This window comes from Balaenoptera physalus (assembly GCF_965194825.1).
Source record: "Balaenoptera physalus genome assembly, chromosome: X".
NCBI lineage: Eukaryota > Metazoa > Chordata > Mammalia > Artiodactyla > Balaenopteridae > Balaenoptera > Balaenoptera physalus.
The window spans coordinates 9118898-9137934 of NC_138903.1; positions in this window are offsets into that span (position 1 = coordinate 9118898).

Consider the following 19037-nt stretch of genomic DNA (forward strand, 5'->3'; position numbering starts at 1 on the left):
CGCCGGGGTATTCCCCGTAATTGCTTCTTAATTGCTCTCCCTGCTTCTGCCCTTGCCTCTCCACAGTCTATTCTTCACAGAGCATCCCAAACCATCTTTTAAAAATATACATCAGATCATGCCATCCTCTGCTTAAAACCTCTAGCAGGGGGCTTCCCTGGTGGCGCAGTGGTCAAGAGTCTGCCTGCCAATGCAGGGAACACGGGTTCGAGCCCTGGTCAGGGAAGATCCCACATGCCGCGGAGCAACTAAGCCCGTGCGCCACAACTACTGAGCCTGAGCTCTAGAAGCTGAGCACAGATTCTCCCCTAGAGTATCCAGAAGGGACGCAGCCCTGGAGACACCTTAATTTTAGCCCAGTGAGACCTGTGTTGGACTCCTGACCTAAAGACCTGTACAAAAATAATTTGGGCTGTTTCAAACCACTAAGCTTATGATAATTTGTTACAGCAGCAATAGGAAACGCATACACCTGGCATCTTCACAGCTAACCCCTAAAGCCTCAGAATTTATGCAAAAGTTTTCTCCAGGAAGAGGCCATCCGTGATAAATGACAACCCAAAAGGACATCACCACCCATCCCACCTCCAGTGGTTCCATCTCAATTGTCCTATTTTATCACCTTCATAGCTCTGATCACTATGTGACATTACCAAAAGGCAAAAACGATGACAAACTAAAAAAAAAAAACAATAATAAATGGGGTGGTCTTTTTATCTGCCTTGGAACAGGAATGTTGGAGAAAGAACCAGGTTTGGATTAAGTAAAGAACGTTTATGTTGGATGAAAAGACATTCTTGACGGTAGTTGGAGTAATTGCACAATGAAACAGGCTGCCAAGAAGGGCCACGGAGGACTAGATCGTGGCAACACTTACAGAAGAGATGAGATAACTCAAGTCAGGAGAGTAGGTGGAGCTCAGCCGAGAGCATTTACTTGATGACCTGCTTGTTCTTCCTCCAGCTTGAAAATGTGTGTAGCACAAAGCAATGAATCACAGGACAACATCTGCATGTAATTGCATTTCTGTTCCAATAATAAATGTTTCAACTGCTCTGCTATTTATGAAAGCTGTTATCATAAAGAGCCAAGTGGGGGAAATTTGAAACACAAACGCTTATCTTAAGAAACCTTTCCTTTGCAATTCAGCGTCCAAGTACCCAAACACCCAATTTGCTGTGGTATATGAATTGTCCTGGGGAGTTTCTGTTTTGAAATTCTATTTGAAAGTGATTTTTAGGTGTCTAAGTCCCTGTAAAAGCCCTTTCTGTCACCCGTGGTTTCCGTAATATTTTTTTGAACCCGAAGAGGAACAAAGGCTAGAAAATTGTTCATTATTTCCCTCACGGACTCATCGTCTGAATTTTGGGCCCATGGTCGATGGGGGAGAGAAGGTGTTTTGCACCTTTTTAGTCAAGAATGTTTACTCTCAAAACAGAAAACGAGAATGACAGATTCTCCCACCCACCTCACTCCCACAAACCACCCCACCCTCCAGGATTTGGGGCCTTTGAATAACTCGCGAAATGCCAAGACAGTTTAAAATTATTAACCACCAATATAGAAAAGAACAGGAAATAAGAGAAACTCTTATTTCCTCGGATCAGCCTGCCCCCTCACCTCCCCACGGTGGCAGATCATTTGCCCACAGGCCCTGGTACAGGAGAAGCCGGCTCCTTCATTCAACAACCCCCACGCCACCAGTGCCCCCAGTGCCACCAGCAAAGGCTAGCGATCATTCTGGCCTTTTAAACTTAGCTTGGAGGGAATGCATGGTCCGCAAAATCAAGCAAGCTGAATTTTTAAACAGTTCACTTTACTTGCAGTTGCGTCTGTCAATTTGGGTAAAGCACGAAAACTCGGTCAAGCCACAGAGAAAATAAAGCCAGAGCTCTTAAAAGCCTGCCTCTTTCCATTTCGCTAGGCAGGTGTTTCAGGATGATGTCTTTGAGAGTTGCTCTTTTAATGAGATGGCAAAACACCACGCAGGAGGGAAAATCCTCAAAGAGCAATGAAAATAAGCAACTGTACAATAATAATTCTAAACAGCCCCCCCCCATTTCCCAAGGTCTGTATCTCTTAACTCCTACCTGCTTAGCTCTCACTACATTAGCACTGTTGACAACACCACAGTTGAATATCAAAATCAAAAGAACACTTCGAACATCCTTTTAGGAGGACGAAAATGTATCACAGCTTTCCGAAGTTATTTTTAAGTAACGCTTTAAAACCCAAATCGATAAGAGTGGTTGCACTATGGAGTGGTTAGTATCTAGGCTGCCTAAGATATCTCTTTTTCCCACCCAGGGACCCTGACCTATGGTATAGATGAGGTTGGAGACAGATATAGAGATTTTCATTCACTTAGCAAGTAACATGGATTAAATACTATGTGTCAGACACATTCATATTTGGGGGTAGATAACAGCAACCTAACTAAAGGTTGGAAGAGTTTCAAAAGTTATGTTATAGTGAAACATATAAAATATTGCATTTTCTTGTTTTTACATTAAGAGCAATGTGCATTTAGTGGCATTAGAAATCAACAAGAACACATTACCAGTGATAAGTGAGGTTGATAGCATGTTACGATGTGATGAAAAGGGCACTTCACCTCCTTGGTATCCTTCCCCAAACCATGACCCCAGTCTAATCATGAGAAAACAGGAGATAAACCTAAGGTCTTAGTCCATTTGGGCTGCTATAACAGGATACCACAGAGTGGGTGGCTTATGAACAACAGAAATTTATTTCTCACAGTTCTGTGGGCTTGAAGTCCAAGATTAGGCTGCCAGCATGGTCAGGTGAGCACCTGCTTCTGAGCTGCAGACTTCTTGTATCCTTACCTGGTGGAAGGGGCTAGGGAACTCTGTGGGGCCTCTTTTATAAGGGCACAAATTCCAATCATGAGAATTATACCATCACATTGGAGATGAGGATTTCAACATATGCATTTTGGGGAGACACAAACATTCAGACTGTGGCAGCTAAAATGAGGGACATTCTATAAAATACCTGACCAGTACTCCTCAAAACTGGGAAGGTTTTGAAAAGGAAAGACAGAGAAACTCACAGCCCAGGGGAGCCTAAAGAGACATGATGACTAAATACAATGTAGTGCTTTGGATGGGATCCTGGAACAGAAAGAAGACATTTGTGAAAAAACTAGAGAAATCCAAATAAAGCCTGTAGTTTAGTTAATAGTAATATACTGGTGCTGGTTTCTTAGTTTTGACAGAAGTGCCATGGTAATGTGAGATATTAACATTAGGGGAAACCAGGTAAAGAGTATAAAGGATCTCTCTGTACTTATTTTGAAACTTTTTTGTTAACCTAAAATTATTCCCCCCAAAGTTATTTAAAAACAAAACAAAACAAAACAAGAAAAGGATCATTCTTTAAAAGAACTGAGAGGTTTGACATAGTTTGGAAACATATTAGCATACAGAGAATCTTCGCTGCCTTTTTCCATTTTTAAACGTTAGGTATTTTTTTCTACGTGGTTCTGAAGGTTTTGCAGGTGTGTCGATGAACAGCTTTGGTTTACCAAGTTTTTCAGGAACCTCGGAGAGACTGATCACCAAACTTTCAACACTGAAAGCTGTCATTTGCCAAAGAGTTGCTCTTTGAGAATGCCACTCTCTCTAGTGTCCCAATGCCACCAGGGATACATTTAGAATTGGTATTTGACTTAGTCCTAATAAGCACTTCTATTTAGAAATCAATCTAGTTCTTGGTCTACTTGGGAATATATATGACGGGAAGCAAAAAAAGAAAAAAAGATAGTAAAAAAAAAAATCCCTAAAGTTAGGTTCTGTTTTTATGGTTGCACATATGAAGTCTTCGGGGTTCTCTTCTTAGAAGAGTTGTCCCAGTATTTCACAGGGGTTTCCCCGATCATTTAACCCCACAGTTAATCTGAATTAATGCAGGATAAGAATTTGTGCAGACCAGTGTGCACTCATTTACACTTTCTATGGTATTTTCTAAAAAGGACTTGAAACAGTATTAACAATAAGTGAGGATAGTCTTGACCAGGTTAAGTGTGAGAAATTAACAGCCAGTCAAAAGTATTTCATTAGTGTGCGCCCTATATCAGTCCAACCATGTGTTTCGTGGATGGGATACTCACACCTAGGTCTCCAAATCTTTTATTGAGCTTGATCGGAGAATCCACATACATATTACATGGAAGAAATCTCTATCTACAAACTGATTGAGATTTTGGTAATGGTTGCCATGTTGAAAATGGGAGAATAGGGAGATAGACCTGGGAAGACATCTCAGGGGACTGCATATTTCATCTTGAATTAATTTTATATCATAAATGTGAAGTTCTTGTGAGCTTGGATTTAAACATGTATTCGGCAAATTACATAAACTCTTCAGCAAGAGCCAAAGTTCTAAAGTGCCCGCTTATATTTGTTTTCTTTTTCCCCTTAAACAGCATACCAAATCTGAATCTGATTAAGTCTGCTGAATTTGTTATCAGTGCTAGGAACTATGTATTCTGTACAGAAAATTAACTTCACTTAGAAATGCATGTTTTGGTGGTTTTACTCCTAAAAAAATGCTGATTAGAAAAGCAATAAATCCTGGGAGAGGCCAAACTTCATTTTTCCCAATAATGAAAACAAGGCTGGATTTTGAGGGATGAAGAGATATAATGACTTTACATTAAATTTGCTGTCAGTAAGGGACGTCCTGGTTACTCTCTGCTGAGCACAGTACACGGCACTTAGTATATATCTAGCTTTCTTCCTATGTATCTATGTATCTACCTATCTAGCTAGCTATCTTTGTATCTATCTACTTGTCTGTCTGTCTATCTACCTGTCTACCTATCTATCTATCTATCTCAAAGTTTCTCAACCTCAGCACTACTGACATTTTGGATCAGACAATTCTTTGTGTGTGTGTGTGTGTATGTATGTGCATGTATGTGTATGGGGAGGGAGCTGTCCTATGCACTGTGACAGCCAAATATGTGTCCAGATATCGCCAGCTATTCTGGGGTGAAGGTGGGACAGAATCTCTCCTAGGTAAGAACCACTAATTATTTCTATCTCTATGTACCTACATACCTATAAAAAAAAAAATGAACGAACGGATTTTATAGTAAAACATCCAGGCTTCAACCTGGCATGACCAACTAAGAAGGTGAGGAAGATTAGTGGGATTTAGCTCATATGAGAAAATGCATAATATATATCTATTATAATAATAAACTATAATACTATTGGGTTGGCCAAAAAGTTCACTCGGGTTTTCCCGTAAGATGGTGTGGAAAAACCCGAACAAACTTTTTGGCCAACCCAATATGTAATAAATGCAAGACAATATTTTGGGATTCCCGTATGTTTCCCTCCCCTATGCCTTCTACCTACTACTCTTCTGCATACCAGGTGGCAACACACTTTTTCTGTGCACACTGCTTTCAGATATAGCTTAGAACACATAAGTCAATTGTTTTGCAAAATCAAGTTAGTAAAGTCATAGCAGATCATAATAATATGAAAAGCAAGGCTCATTTGATATATAAAAAGGTAGGCTTTTGAGGGGAAAAAAATGGGATTTTTTTTAATTTAAAAAGTTTTTCTTTAAATATTAAGAGCCAGGGCCCCAGCTGATTCAGACCACAGAAATTAAAAAAAAAAAAAAAAAAAAACAACCCGACCAAAGAGATTTGGTTTCTGAAAGCAAAGACAGTACTATCCTATTTCCCATCTAAAAGATGAGGAAAAGACAACTTTACGGGGTACCCTGCCCACTAACCCAGTGGCTTGCACACAGTAGGTACTCAATCATTATCATCTAAAATAAATTATGGTACATTTTTAAGAATATATAACTGGTATATCAATACTTCATTCTAAACTTTAATCATAAACAAGCCCATAATTAGAATAACTTGGATCACTTTCTTTGAATCAAAAGCCCAGAGTTTGCATTTTCATAATGCACCAGACTCCTCCCTACCACAGCTGAGTAGAACACAGACATTCAACTAGGAAGTAGACAGATGACCTTGGGTATGCCATTAAAACTCTTTGAGGCTCTTTGATCCCATCATCTGTAAAAAGGGAGAGAGAACAATTTCTACCTTTTAGGGTTTCTCTGAAGACGAAATGAGATCAATAAGACCAAGTGCCTTATTATAAACATTTAGTCATTTGCTTAACGCCCCTGGAGACTGGCTTCCATGGTCAACAGCTTTGAATGCAGTACTAAAATTAATGTTCCTCCTGTGCTTGAATCAAGAACATATATGTGAAGCCTGCTGAGAAAATACATTTATACATGATATAAATGTAGATACAGTGGCAGCAGTGTAGGCCTTACTCTTTCAAGGTAACTCTTCCATCCTATCCCTCCTTAAACAGAAAGAGGATGCATTTAAAAATATATGACTCCCTTTTATCCCTGACCATTGTTTAAGGGCCCCCAGGACACATAATCCCAGGAGGTGGACAGAGAGGAGATCAGCTTCAGCTTAAAGGCAAGACTGAACTGTTTGTCCAGAGCTGCCCTGGCTGACCCAGCTTACTGACCCTTGTCTAATTTCCAAAACATGGTGGATTTGACTATTCTATTCTGGGTTGGGTGACCACCGTTAACTCGACCCCTGGTGTAAGTGACCTCCATGGCCTCATTCTCTCACTGCCTCATTAATTCACTCGTTCCTTCTCTGATGAACTATATTCAAGTTATAGTTAAACAGTGACACTCAGTGTTGCGGAAGATCAAAGGATGATTCAGGAATTTACTGTGTGAACAATCTGTGCTCACGCATACACATATACACATAATACAGATGTATGTGACTTAAGAAGAATCCAACTAATATGTTTCTAAAATTCAATGAGAAAAAGATTACAAATAGAGGCTTATGCAAGTCTTTGTTGAAGGGCATCTAATCTGGTCTTTGAGGCATGGACAGAATTTGGTCTTAAGGAGAGAGTGACTATATAGGTGTTCATTTTCTAAAACTTTGTTAAGCTGAACATATATGCTTAACTTTAAAACATTTTGGCAGACTCTTTAATCATCATGTTTCTAAAGTTTGCACTACATTCTCTGCTCTTTTGACCATTCCAAAATATGGTATCTGAAATCTATATTTTAATTAGGCTAACAAAATTATTTTGTCAAACCACTTCTAACAATAATTGGGGTGTACTGATGAAATGGAAAACCGGGATTGGGATTCATCCATCTAAGTCATCTAAAACCCTGAAACCAAGATAATTTTCCCAAAGAAATAGAATCTATAGTTCTCTTCGCTTTCCTTGACTGAATATTTCCTCTTGTAACATATGGATAAGATTATTGGTCTCCCTGAGGTGTGTGGCTATTAATGGGAGTTACTAGGGCAATTTGTTCAAGTACTTTAATGAGCCCAGTGTATTTGAGATCAGTTCAGGATATCTTTCTTCCATGGGCAGACTGACCAAGGGTTCAGGAACTAGTTCATCCATCACAGCATAAAGGGCCTTAGCAGAATCTACGTAATGGGTGGAGGGTGAACTACTTACCCACAGTCCCCTGAGGGAAATTGACAATTAGATTGGTAAGTGGCTTGGAGAGCCAGGGATGGCTGTGGGAAGGACAAAGAAGAAGAGGTGGAGTAAGATATAGGAGAAAGTCCAACTACCGAGAAAATGTTTCAGTGGCTGGTGGCCTTGGAGGGTAAGAGATTACGAATCAGGGGATCCAGGGGTTAAGCTTAAATATGGGGATCTGTATATTCCAGTTATGTTTCAAAATCAACTTATAATAAATGACACAGACAAAATAGAACTGTTAAGGATAAAAGAGTAAGAACAAAATAATGAACAAAAGGAAGCAGTTGGATTAGAAAGCAAGTCAGCACAGTTATTACAACTGAACACAATTATTAGCTCTAAGACCCTGGTAGCCAAGGAAGAAAGGGAAACGAGACAAATTACACAGTTCACGTGACATACAGAAAGAGACAACCATTTCACCAGCATCAAGACATAGATATTTTATTCAATGGATCTTGTGGTAGACAGAATAATGGCCTCCCAAAGATGTTCATGTCCTAATCCCTAGACCTGTGAATGTTACCTTACACGGTAAAAGGGACTTTGCAGACATTATCAAGTTAAGGGTCTTGAGATGGAGAGGTTCTCTCACATTATTGTTGTGGACCCAATGTAATCACAAGGGTCCTTATATGGGAAAGAAAGAAGTAGGAGGGGCATAGTCAGAGAAGGAGATGTGATGATAGCAGAAGAGGTCTCAGGGGTGCCATTGCTGGGAAGAACCCAGGACCCAAAGAATGCAGGCGGCCTCTAAAAGCTGGAAAAGGCAAGGAAACAGATTCTCCTCAGAAAACTTCAGAAAGAACTAGCCCTGCTGAAACCTTGATTTTAGCCTAGTGAGATCTATTTTCAGACTTCTAACCACAAAATTGTAAGATAATAAATTTGTTTTTTTTCAAACCACTAAACTTATGGTAATTTGTTACAGCAGCAATAGAAAATGAATACAGATTGTTTTTATAATGGATCAAGAGAAAAATCATTAAAATATAACTTTTAGCTCGCTTCTGTTGGAAGTAAAAATAATATGGCCGAGTTATATAACTTTCTGATGAGGCTGACTAGGTATAAGAATCAAGACTAGAGAATTTGGAGTGATTTCTAAACCAGGTACATCAGAATCTGAGATGATGATGAAAAATTCAGATTCCCAAGTCCTCCAGTCTTGCTAAACAGACTTTGTGGCTAGGACCTGGGACTCTGTATTTTTAACAAGCATCTATAGTAGTTGTCATTATTGCAAGCAAATTACTACACATTCAGCAGATCAAAACAACAGACATTTATATTTCCCAGTTTCCGTGGGTTAGAAATCTAGGCATGCCTTAGCTGGTTCCACTACTTCAGGGTCTCCTAAGGCTGCAGTCGATTCACCAGCTGGGGATGGGGCCTCATCTGAAAGTTTGACTGGGAAAGGATCCACTTCCAAGCTCACCCAGGGTGTTGGCAAAATTCAGTTATTTAAGGGCTGCTGGACTGGGGGTCTAGGTTCCTTGCTGGCTGTTGGTTGGAGGCTGCCCTCAGTTCCTTTTCAGACAGACCTCTCCAACATGGCAATTTGCCTTATCAAAGCCAGCAAAAGAGAGAGTCCACTACAAAGGCAGGGATTACAATCTTAGTAATGTTATCATTGAGGTGACATCCCATTACCTTTGCCGTTATTCTGTTGGTTAGAAGCAAGTCACAGGTCCCACACACACTCAAGGGAGGGGATTACACAATGGTGAGAAAACCAGGAGAAGGGATCACTGTGGGGGTGGGTCTTCTTAGAGTCTTTCCACCGCAGCATTCTGGATAATGCTTGTGTACAACCAAGTTAGGAAAAGGACTAACCAAGGAGAATAAATGATTAGAAGGAAACAACCATTTCATTTGGGCTTTTGACAGGAAGTGGACATGAAACAATTCAAGACTGTGGGCTCTGGTGATATCTCAGCTGTGTCCTTTACGTAAAAAAAATGTTATGGGTTAGCTCAGTGTCTGGACCTTGGAGACAGTCATTATCATTACCCCCAGGCCCCTCTCTGCTGCCAGCTCAGTTGCTCACTGTCTCTGAGCTGACCTCAACATCTCAGGGTAGCAGCTTAAGTGGGAGGGAGAGAGATGAAGGAATGAAGGGGGATTAATTGACATGGTAAGAGTGGGTCTCTGAAATTCATGAGTTTTGATTATTTTTACTTTCTTGTCAAAAAAATGTAAATTTTGTCCTGTTACAATATAAAGAGAATCCCTTTCACAATTTATGCAGTTGATTTTAAATACTAATCCTATTTCAAGCTCCATCACATTTTCCTCAAATATTGAAATGATAGTCTGGCAGAAACACTGGCATGTGCTTGCCAAGCCCTCCTGGGCACAAAACTAAACAATATTTCCCAGCCCCTTGCAGTGAAGTGAGGCCAAGGAATGGAGTTGGCCTGTGGCAAATGGCCTGCCTCCTCAAGCCTCCTGCTTGGTCCGTGAAACTCTCCCTTCACTCACCCCTTGGCCAGATACTGAGAACACAGCCAATGCCTCTGAGGCCCTAGTAGTGACGGAGCCACTAGAATGAAGGAAAATGGATCCCCAGACAACTACTCCCTTTCTACTGTCATTGGCCAACTGCTCTGGAGTCAAATGTGAGTAATCAACAGTTGTGGAAAGTCACTGTTCATTTCAGCAGCTGACATTGCTTACCCTGACTAAAGCCGTTGTATTATTTTCTTTGTAGGACAAATGTCACACGCTGGGTATAGAGGGACAATGTAACAGAATAGGTCATGAGGGTGGCGATGGGGGCATACACCCTTTGTGTTCTTCCCTTCTAAACTACACATTACCCTGGATCATGCTACACAGACAGTTCTCTGTCTGTGGAAAATGAGGTCTTTTCTCAGTGAGTCTGACAGAGTGGGGCCTCCTATTCTGACTCAGACACTGATTCTAAGGGGGTTGACTGCCTGGAATTTACATACTCCCACCCAGCTGACTTGAAATCATGATACTACTAGAAGCCCCTGCTTCCAACCTGTGCCCCCAGACCAGAGAGCTTTTGTATTAATGCTAGTCTGGCCCAAGTAGAGGTTGGCTACAGCCTTTGCACACCCGTTGTGTAGTGGAAAGTTGGCTTCCACTTGAGGGTCCAGTGATGGCTCAGGCCCAAATGAGATGGCTCTCATTTCTACATTAACACACTAGCCTGTGCCATTAAGGTACCAGCCTGTCTTGTGTCAAGATCCAAGACTTACTTTTTTTTTTTTTTTTTAATTTTTTGGCTGCGTTGGGTCTTCGTTGCTGCACGCGGGCTTTCTCTAGTTGCCGCGAGCGGGGGCTACTCTTCGTTGTGGTGCTTGGGCTTCTCATTGCGGTGGCTTCTCTTGCTGCGGAGCACGGGCTCTAGGCGCGTGGGCTTCAGTAATTGTGTCACACGGGCTCAGTAGCTGTGGCTCGCGGGCTCTAGAGTGCAGGCTCCGTAGTTGTGGTGCACGGGCTTAGCTGCTCTGCAGCATGTGGGATCTTCCTGGACCAGGGCTCGAACCCGTGTCCCCTGCACTGGCCGGCAGACTCTTAACCACTGCGCCACCAGGGAAGCCCAAGACTTACATTTTTAAAAAGAAGAAAAAGACCATTGAAGCCAACTAGTAGCAAAGTTCTCGCTTTGCAATCACGAAGTTCTCAGAGGAAGCAACTGTTGGAAAATACACTGCTTCCCACTGAGCTTTTTAGAACAGTGATAATCATGATCATGGGCATAGCAACTACCAGGATAATAATGCCATTTAATATGTGTGAGGCCTTTGTGCTCAGTATATCATGTTTTGTACGGTTTTATTTAAACTTCTGAGATAAAGTATCAATATTAGTATTATATTGCCGTCTGCTGATAAGAAAAGTGACTTGCAGAGAAGTTGCCACACAGCTAATAGGTAGGAGGACCTGGGATTAGGAGGCAAATCTAATTCCAAAGGTGACATTATTAACTCTGTGTGTCTGTGTATGTGTATAATGAATAGATTTTATAATGATTAGACTTTATATATATATACACACACACACATACATATATATGTGTGTGTACTGAATAATATTTAAACCATATAGATGTATGTGTATATATGTAATGAATAGACTTTAAACCATATTTATATGTATGTATGTACATATATACGTATTTAATAGAATTTAAACCATATATGTATATACATTTGTGCATCAAATAGACTTTAAACTATGTATTGGGTTGGCAAAAAAGTCCGTTCGGGTTTTTGTAACATCTTACAGAAAAACCCGAATGAACTTTTTGGCCAGCCCACTATTTATATGTATGTGAGTGTGTGAGTGTGTATGTGAGTGTGTGACTGTGTATGTGTGTGTGTAATGAAACAGAGTCCCCAAGGAGGGAATGCTTACTTTGCCAATGCCCCAAAGCTAGTGACAGAGGTAGAAGTCTATCCTGAGCTCCCCCCATCTATAAAAGGGACCTTCCTGAAGTCTAAGTGTTAACCTTAAAGAGTAACTTCTAATAATTTCAGCATATGCTTGAAATGCTTTGCAAAGGGCCAGAAATATGCATCTCCTGCAGCATGCCAATAGAAAAGGCCATGAGATAGTCTAAAACTGGAGTGTCCTATGGATTATAATATTAAAGATTATTTCTAGAATTTATTATAATGCTGTATTTAAAATGCCTGGATTAAAAAATGAACACATGATATCTCATACAACTAATTCAGAACTTGTGGAATTTGTGAATTAATATGTATGCTAATTTTTAAAAGTATAATTCTTAAGGTTTTTTGATATAGAGGGTTTAAAAATATATAACATCTTTAACTTTAGCCTGCACATATACAGAGCTTTGGAATATCATCTCCCATATCAGTTATGAACAATTATTTGGTAAAAATACTTAGGGCTTAGGCAGAAAATTCTCTTAGTTGATATTCAACTAATGCTTGCTTACTTATTTACTGAAGGAATAAATGAACAGATGACTGATATGAGAATCACACTACTGAACCTGAATGATAATTAAAGGTTATAAAGTATATGCCACAGATTTTCCTGAGTAAAACAAATCAGACAACACTATTTGTCACACATACAAGACAAATGTCAAGTTACTAAAGGGAATCCTCCTACACTGTTGGTGGGAATGTAAATTGGTACAACCACTATGGAGAACAGTATGGAGGTTCCTTAAAAAACAAAATATAGAACTACCATATGATCCAGCAATCCCACTCCTGGGCATATATCTGGAGAAGACCATAATTCAAAAAGATACATGCACCCCAATGTTCACTGCAGCACTATTTACAACAGCCAAGACATGGAAGCAACCTAAATGTCCATTGACAGAGGAATGGATAAAGAAGATGTAGTACATATATACAATGGAATATTACTCAGCCACGAAAAAGAATGAAATAATGCCATTTGCAGCCACACGGATGGACCTAGAGATTGTCATACTGAGTGAAGTTAAGTCAGACAGAGAAAGACAAATATCATATGATATCATTTATATGTGGAATCGTAAAAAATGGTACAAATGAACTTATTTACAAAACAGAAACTAACACACCACTGTAAAGCAATTATACTCCAATAAAGATGTTAAAAAAAAACAAAACAGAAATAGAGTCACAAATGTAGAAAACAAACTTATGCTTACGGAGTGGGGGGGAGTGGGGGAAGGGATAAATTGGGAGATTGGGATTGACATATACACACTACTATATATAAAATAGATAACTAATAAGGACCTACTATATAGCACAGGGAATTCTACTCAGTACTCTGTAACGACCTTTATGGGAAAAGAATCTAAAAAAGAGTGGATAAATGTATATGTATAACTGAATCACTTTGCCATACAGCAGAAACTAACACAACATTGTAAATCAACTATACTCCAATAAAAATTTTTTTAAAATGTTAACTGATGATAAACTTGGCAGTTTGGTTGAAAGTATGAATTAAATTCTGATATGGGTCCCTGCTGCATATTCCTCAATTTGAGGACTGTCTTATGCCAACTCAGGATGCCATAACAAAACACCATAGACTGGGTGACTTAACACAAATTTATTTCCTCACAGTTCTGGAGGCTGGAAGTCCAAGATCAGGGTACCAGCATAGTTGGGTTCTGGTGAGGGCTCTCTTCCTGGTTTGCAGATGGCTGCCTTCTCACTGTGTGCTTACATGGTGGAGAGAGACCAAGTTCTCTGGTGTCTTCTTATTAGGGCACTAACCCCATCAATTGGGCCCCACCCACATGACCTCATCGAAATCTAATTACCTCCCAAAGGCTCCATCTTCAAACATCATCACATTGGGGGTTAGAGCTTCAACATATGAATTTTGAGGGGACACAATTCAGTGCATAGCATGGAGTAATGAGGTCGTGATTTAATTTTTAATTTTCTAACCAACAGTTGGTTACATTCTAGAATTCTGTTACACTGACCTCATATCACAAGCCCCTCACAATCATGGTTGTGTAACAGGGTTTCTCAACTTCATCACTATTGACAGTAGGGGCTGCTGTCCTAGGCCTTGGAGGATGTTTGACAGCATGCTTGGTCTCTACCCACTGGATACCAGTAGCCTTTCCTCTAGTTGTGACAACCAAGATTGTCTCCATTCATTACCACATGTCACCTGGGGCGGTTGGGGGGGGGGCCTCAACTGTCCCGCTTGAGAACCACTAGTGTAGAAGAATGATGAGCACGTGTGGGACGCCTTCAGCAGGGAGCTGTAACCCCATGACCTGGATTCACTTGCAGGTATCAACATTTATCTGGGTGGGACTCAGGGCATTGACCTTCCTTTTGACCTTAGCTGGCTCCAAGCCTCTTTACAGGTATCCTGAAGTTAACTGGTGACCTAGTCCGATCTCTCTACCCAGTTTATTTTTTATTTTTTTTATTGAGATATAATTGACTTATAACATTGTGTAAGTTAGGGTGTACAATGTGTTGATTTGGTTCATTTATATATTACAATACAATTACCACTGCAGCATTAGGTAACACCTCTATCACGTCACACAACTATCCTTCCTTTTTTTTGTGGTGAGAACAATTAAGATCTACTCTTCTAGCAACTTTGAAGTTTATAATCCAGTATTGTTGACTATAATCTCTATGCTGTGCATTAGATTTCCAGGACTTATTTATCTACTAGTTGCATGTTTGTGCCCCTAAACTACATCTCCCCCATTCCCCCACCTCCATCCCCTGGTAATTACCACTCTACTCTCTGTTTTCATGAGTTTGGCTTTTTAAGATTCTACATATAAGTGACATCATACAATACTTGCCTTTCTCTGTCTGGCTTATCTCACTAAGCATAACGCCCTCAAAGTCCATCTATTTTGTTGAAATTGGTAGGATTTTCTTCTTTCTCATGGCTGAATAGTATTCCATTGTGTGTGTGTGTCTACACACACACATACATAACACCGTTTTTATCCATTCATTTGTTGCCAGGCAGTTAGGTTGCTTTCATATCTTGGTTATTGTGAATAATACTGCAAGAAACATGGGAGTACAGATATCTTTTCAAAATCCTGTTTTCATTTCCTTTAGATATATAGCCAGAAGTGGGGTTGCTGGATCGTATGGTAGTTCTATTTTTAATTTTTTGAGGAATCTCCAAATTGTTTTCCATAGTGACTGTACCAATTTACATTCCCATCCATCCAGTTTACATTCTGGCCATATGGACAGAACTTTTTTTTTTTCTCGTCAAAATACCTAAAGTTTAAACTTTAATTCTCACCTAACTCTCCTGGGACCTGGCAGAGTTACTTCAAAAGAAATGTACTACTATACAGGCTACTTTTAAAATTACTCAGACCAGAACAGATATTAGATATGATGCATTTCACTCTCTTGACATCGACAGCTATTAAAAAAAATTTGATGAGCATAAGTGTTTACATGTATCTTCTTTTTTAACAGAATCTCCAAAGCAAACAATCTCTTTTGCGGACACTTAGATGAGGTTTTAATAATGTTTCATTAAGATCTCCATAAGACTTGCAGCGACATTTACATTTTGTTTCAGTGCTAGAGGAATGAATTGTTTTTCCTCAGGGGAACAAGGCCTCCAAAAATACCTTAAGGGAATGCTTAAGGGAAACAGATACAAATGCTAAAGTTTCCTATTGCAGCCCAGAGATAAACTGAAGAACCTCTCTCATCCAAAGAAGCAAATGGAGTTAACTCCTGAATTTGCTACCAAAAATATATTTTCACTGATGCTCCCCGTGAGTTAAGTCAATCTCAAGTCCCCCCACCACCACCAAAAGCATTATGTAGTAAGTGGGCAGGTGTAGTTTAAACAAAGAAATACAAACAATTATGCCTCTACACGAAAAGAAAAGTTCTCCAAGTCATCCTTGGAGAACACTCAAGTGTTTCCTCACTGTGACTCAAGTTTCTTTCAAGTTTCTGTGTCAGATTTGCCAATGCTACTGTTGACAGAGTCCACTCAAAACCAGAACATAACATTCTATGCTTATTCTCTCTTGGTCATTCTCTAATAAATTTATTTAGAACCAAGACATGTTATTCCAAGCTGCAAGGTCCTCAACACAGCATGAGAAATCTGCGTTTTCTTCCATCTGCCCCTTGTATCTTTTCTCTTAATAACAGTCCAGTAATCCGATTTGAGCTTGCATTTTACTCGCGACTCTATCAGGCAGCAGAGAATTCAGTTTGCTCACTTGCTTCCCAAGAACCCAGGCTGAAAAGAAGTCTTGTTATTGTCAAAGCAGACAATTTGAAGACTTACAAGGCATTAAAAGGATAAGAAAGAAAATGAGGTCCTAGTCCTTCAACACGTGATTTTTCAGTTTTTACTCTTCAGTGGGAAGCAGAAGGTGACTTTGTTTTCAATACAAAGTAGAACTTAAAAAGAAAAACTTCTGTAAATACGGAATTTTCTCGGTTGCCCCAGGGATGATTTTCAAGGGTACAGGAAAAGCACGTGTTACTACCGAGAGGATGTATTCCTGATCAATAGTTGATGCAAAAGCTTCTTTCTTGTCACCCCAACTTGCCCACGTTAAGCCTCACAGCTAAAACCACATGAGAGTGCCAGGATATATTTATCCCCCTCTATGCACAATTCTTAGCTTATACTATTGGTTCAGATCATCTCCCTCAAGATACTTTAACCAGAAGAAATATTTTGATTTAAACCAAGAGTCCCAGGTCTCAGCTTAAAATCAGTAATGTGCTGAGAACATTCTGTGGAGCAGCACTTTGCTACATCTGCCTACCAGCTGCCAGAAACGTAAATACAGAGAGCAAATCTCCTATCAGGGATGCAGGTAGTTTTGATATCTTAGAGGAGAAAAGGTAACACAGAGAAAAGCTGTCGAAACAGAGCGGGAAATTCCCCTTCTTACCTTGCCCTAGACATCCCTCACCCCTATCCCATGTTTTTAAAAGTCATCCTACAATTCAGAACTCGAAGCTCAGACTTCTCATGTTCTTGTTGTGGCTTCTGACCTTTCAGCTGACCCACTGATAACCCAGCATAAGAGAGATTAACTAACCATATGCTGAAAGGTTGGACCATCCCTTAGGGGGTATCAAACTACACGGAGAACTCTATGTCCTGGCAAGGGAAACACAGTCTAACCCAATTTTTTTTTTCACCACTACATGCATTTCACGGGCCTGGGAAAAATGGATCTTCTTACTTGTTTAACCAAACTCCATCAAAACAAGACTGGGTGTCGCCCAAACAACTAATCAGAGCCTGGATTTTATTGTGGCTCGAGGGGAAAGCAGAAAGATCATTGACATTTTCTTGGCTCTCAAGCTACATTAGGGGACCTCACAACCCAAACATTTCTCAAGGGATACCAAATGTCACTATAATTGATATGGAAAGGGGTATTAACTCAAGAACCCAGATATCCTCATTCTTGTTTTGGCAAATTGATTGACATAGATGAGGGTAGTCATGTACAAAGACATCGTGCTACACTTGTTCTTAGTGCCTTCTTAGAGTTCAGTCCAAAATATTGAGCTAATTCTCGAAACCTCGCCTCTGATGTCAGAATGCTTGCAAGAACTCTATGCATTATTATCAGCAGAGAGCTACCGCTCAATCAAAAGGCAAGGCCTGCTATGTAACCTCCCTTCCAGAGTTAGAGATCACTGTCTTCCAACAAAGTAAACCTCCAACACGAGGAAGGCAAAGAGCCATAGTTCCTTTCTTAAAACCTCTAGGTCAAGGTGCCAAATTTTCCAGCCATCTCTCCCAATCATAGGTGGCATTCCCAGTTTCAAGCGCTTATCTAACTTTTATCCCCACCGCCCCTACTTTGGTTCAAGCCATCTTGTCTTCCTTGCATAATTACATCAGACTGTTTTGTTTTGGCATTATTTTGGCAATTATTGAGGTATAATTTACATATTACAAAACTCACCCCCTTTATGTGTACATTTCAATGATTTTTAGTAAGTTCACCAAGTTGTACAACTATCACTGTAACCCAGTTTTAGAACATTGCCATCACCCCCAAAGAGATCCCTCTCTACTATTTACGGTTAATCCTTGTTCCCACCCAGAGGCCTTGGAAGGATTAAATGTATTACAATGTGTGAAGCCCTTAGGACAGTCCTCACTGAAAGTTAGTGACGACCAACGAATTCTTCATGTTTCGCCTTAGATTTCACTCCCTTTTAGAAGCTGTCTCTGATCCCATATGTGTGAGCTTGCTCCTTTAAATCAATGTTTCCATAATACTTTGTTCTTGTATCATGTTATCAATGCCATCATATTGCCATTTACTGGCCTGTCCCCTGGCAGTCTCTGAGTTTTGTAAAGCAAATTAAACCGCTTCGATCACTTCTACCACATCTATCTCCCAGAGCATAACTCACAGTAAGTGCTCATTAAAATATTTGCTGAATTGAAAAACTGTGCTAGATGTTCTCTATATTCCATCCATTCTCACACCTTTCTTTGTCCAGTTTTCTCTGCCAGAGAGACTTCCATAGACTGTAGTATCCAGACTCCTGACCAGCTGCAATTTGGTTGGGTTTGGCCAAAAGGAGGATCTGGCAAGATTGAGCGTGTCATCTGATTCCTGTTGGGACCCTAACTGGTACAGTGACTGACCATAGCCATTATTATACAATTCACATTCCTGCTGGGGGGTTCGGGTGGCAGAGGTTGGGGGGGCCTCTTTGCTGTATTTTGTTGGAGAGGTGGTGGTGCGGGAGAAAATTATTTCATTATTAAAATAGCCTGCAGTGTTTATAGTTTTTATTTTTACATGTATACATGTCATTTGCCATATGCCAGCATGTGTTATTGCCAATGGTTTCCATATGGATTGTTCTTAAAGCATTTTACTGGTGGATCTTGCTACGGTGCACTCTGCAGTGAAGACTGGGTAGTAGCATGTGATTAATGGAAAATAGTAGTCCACCTAGAGTGCTAAGACTCTTCAAGTAT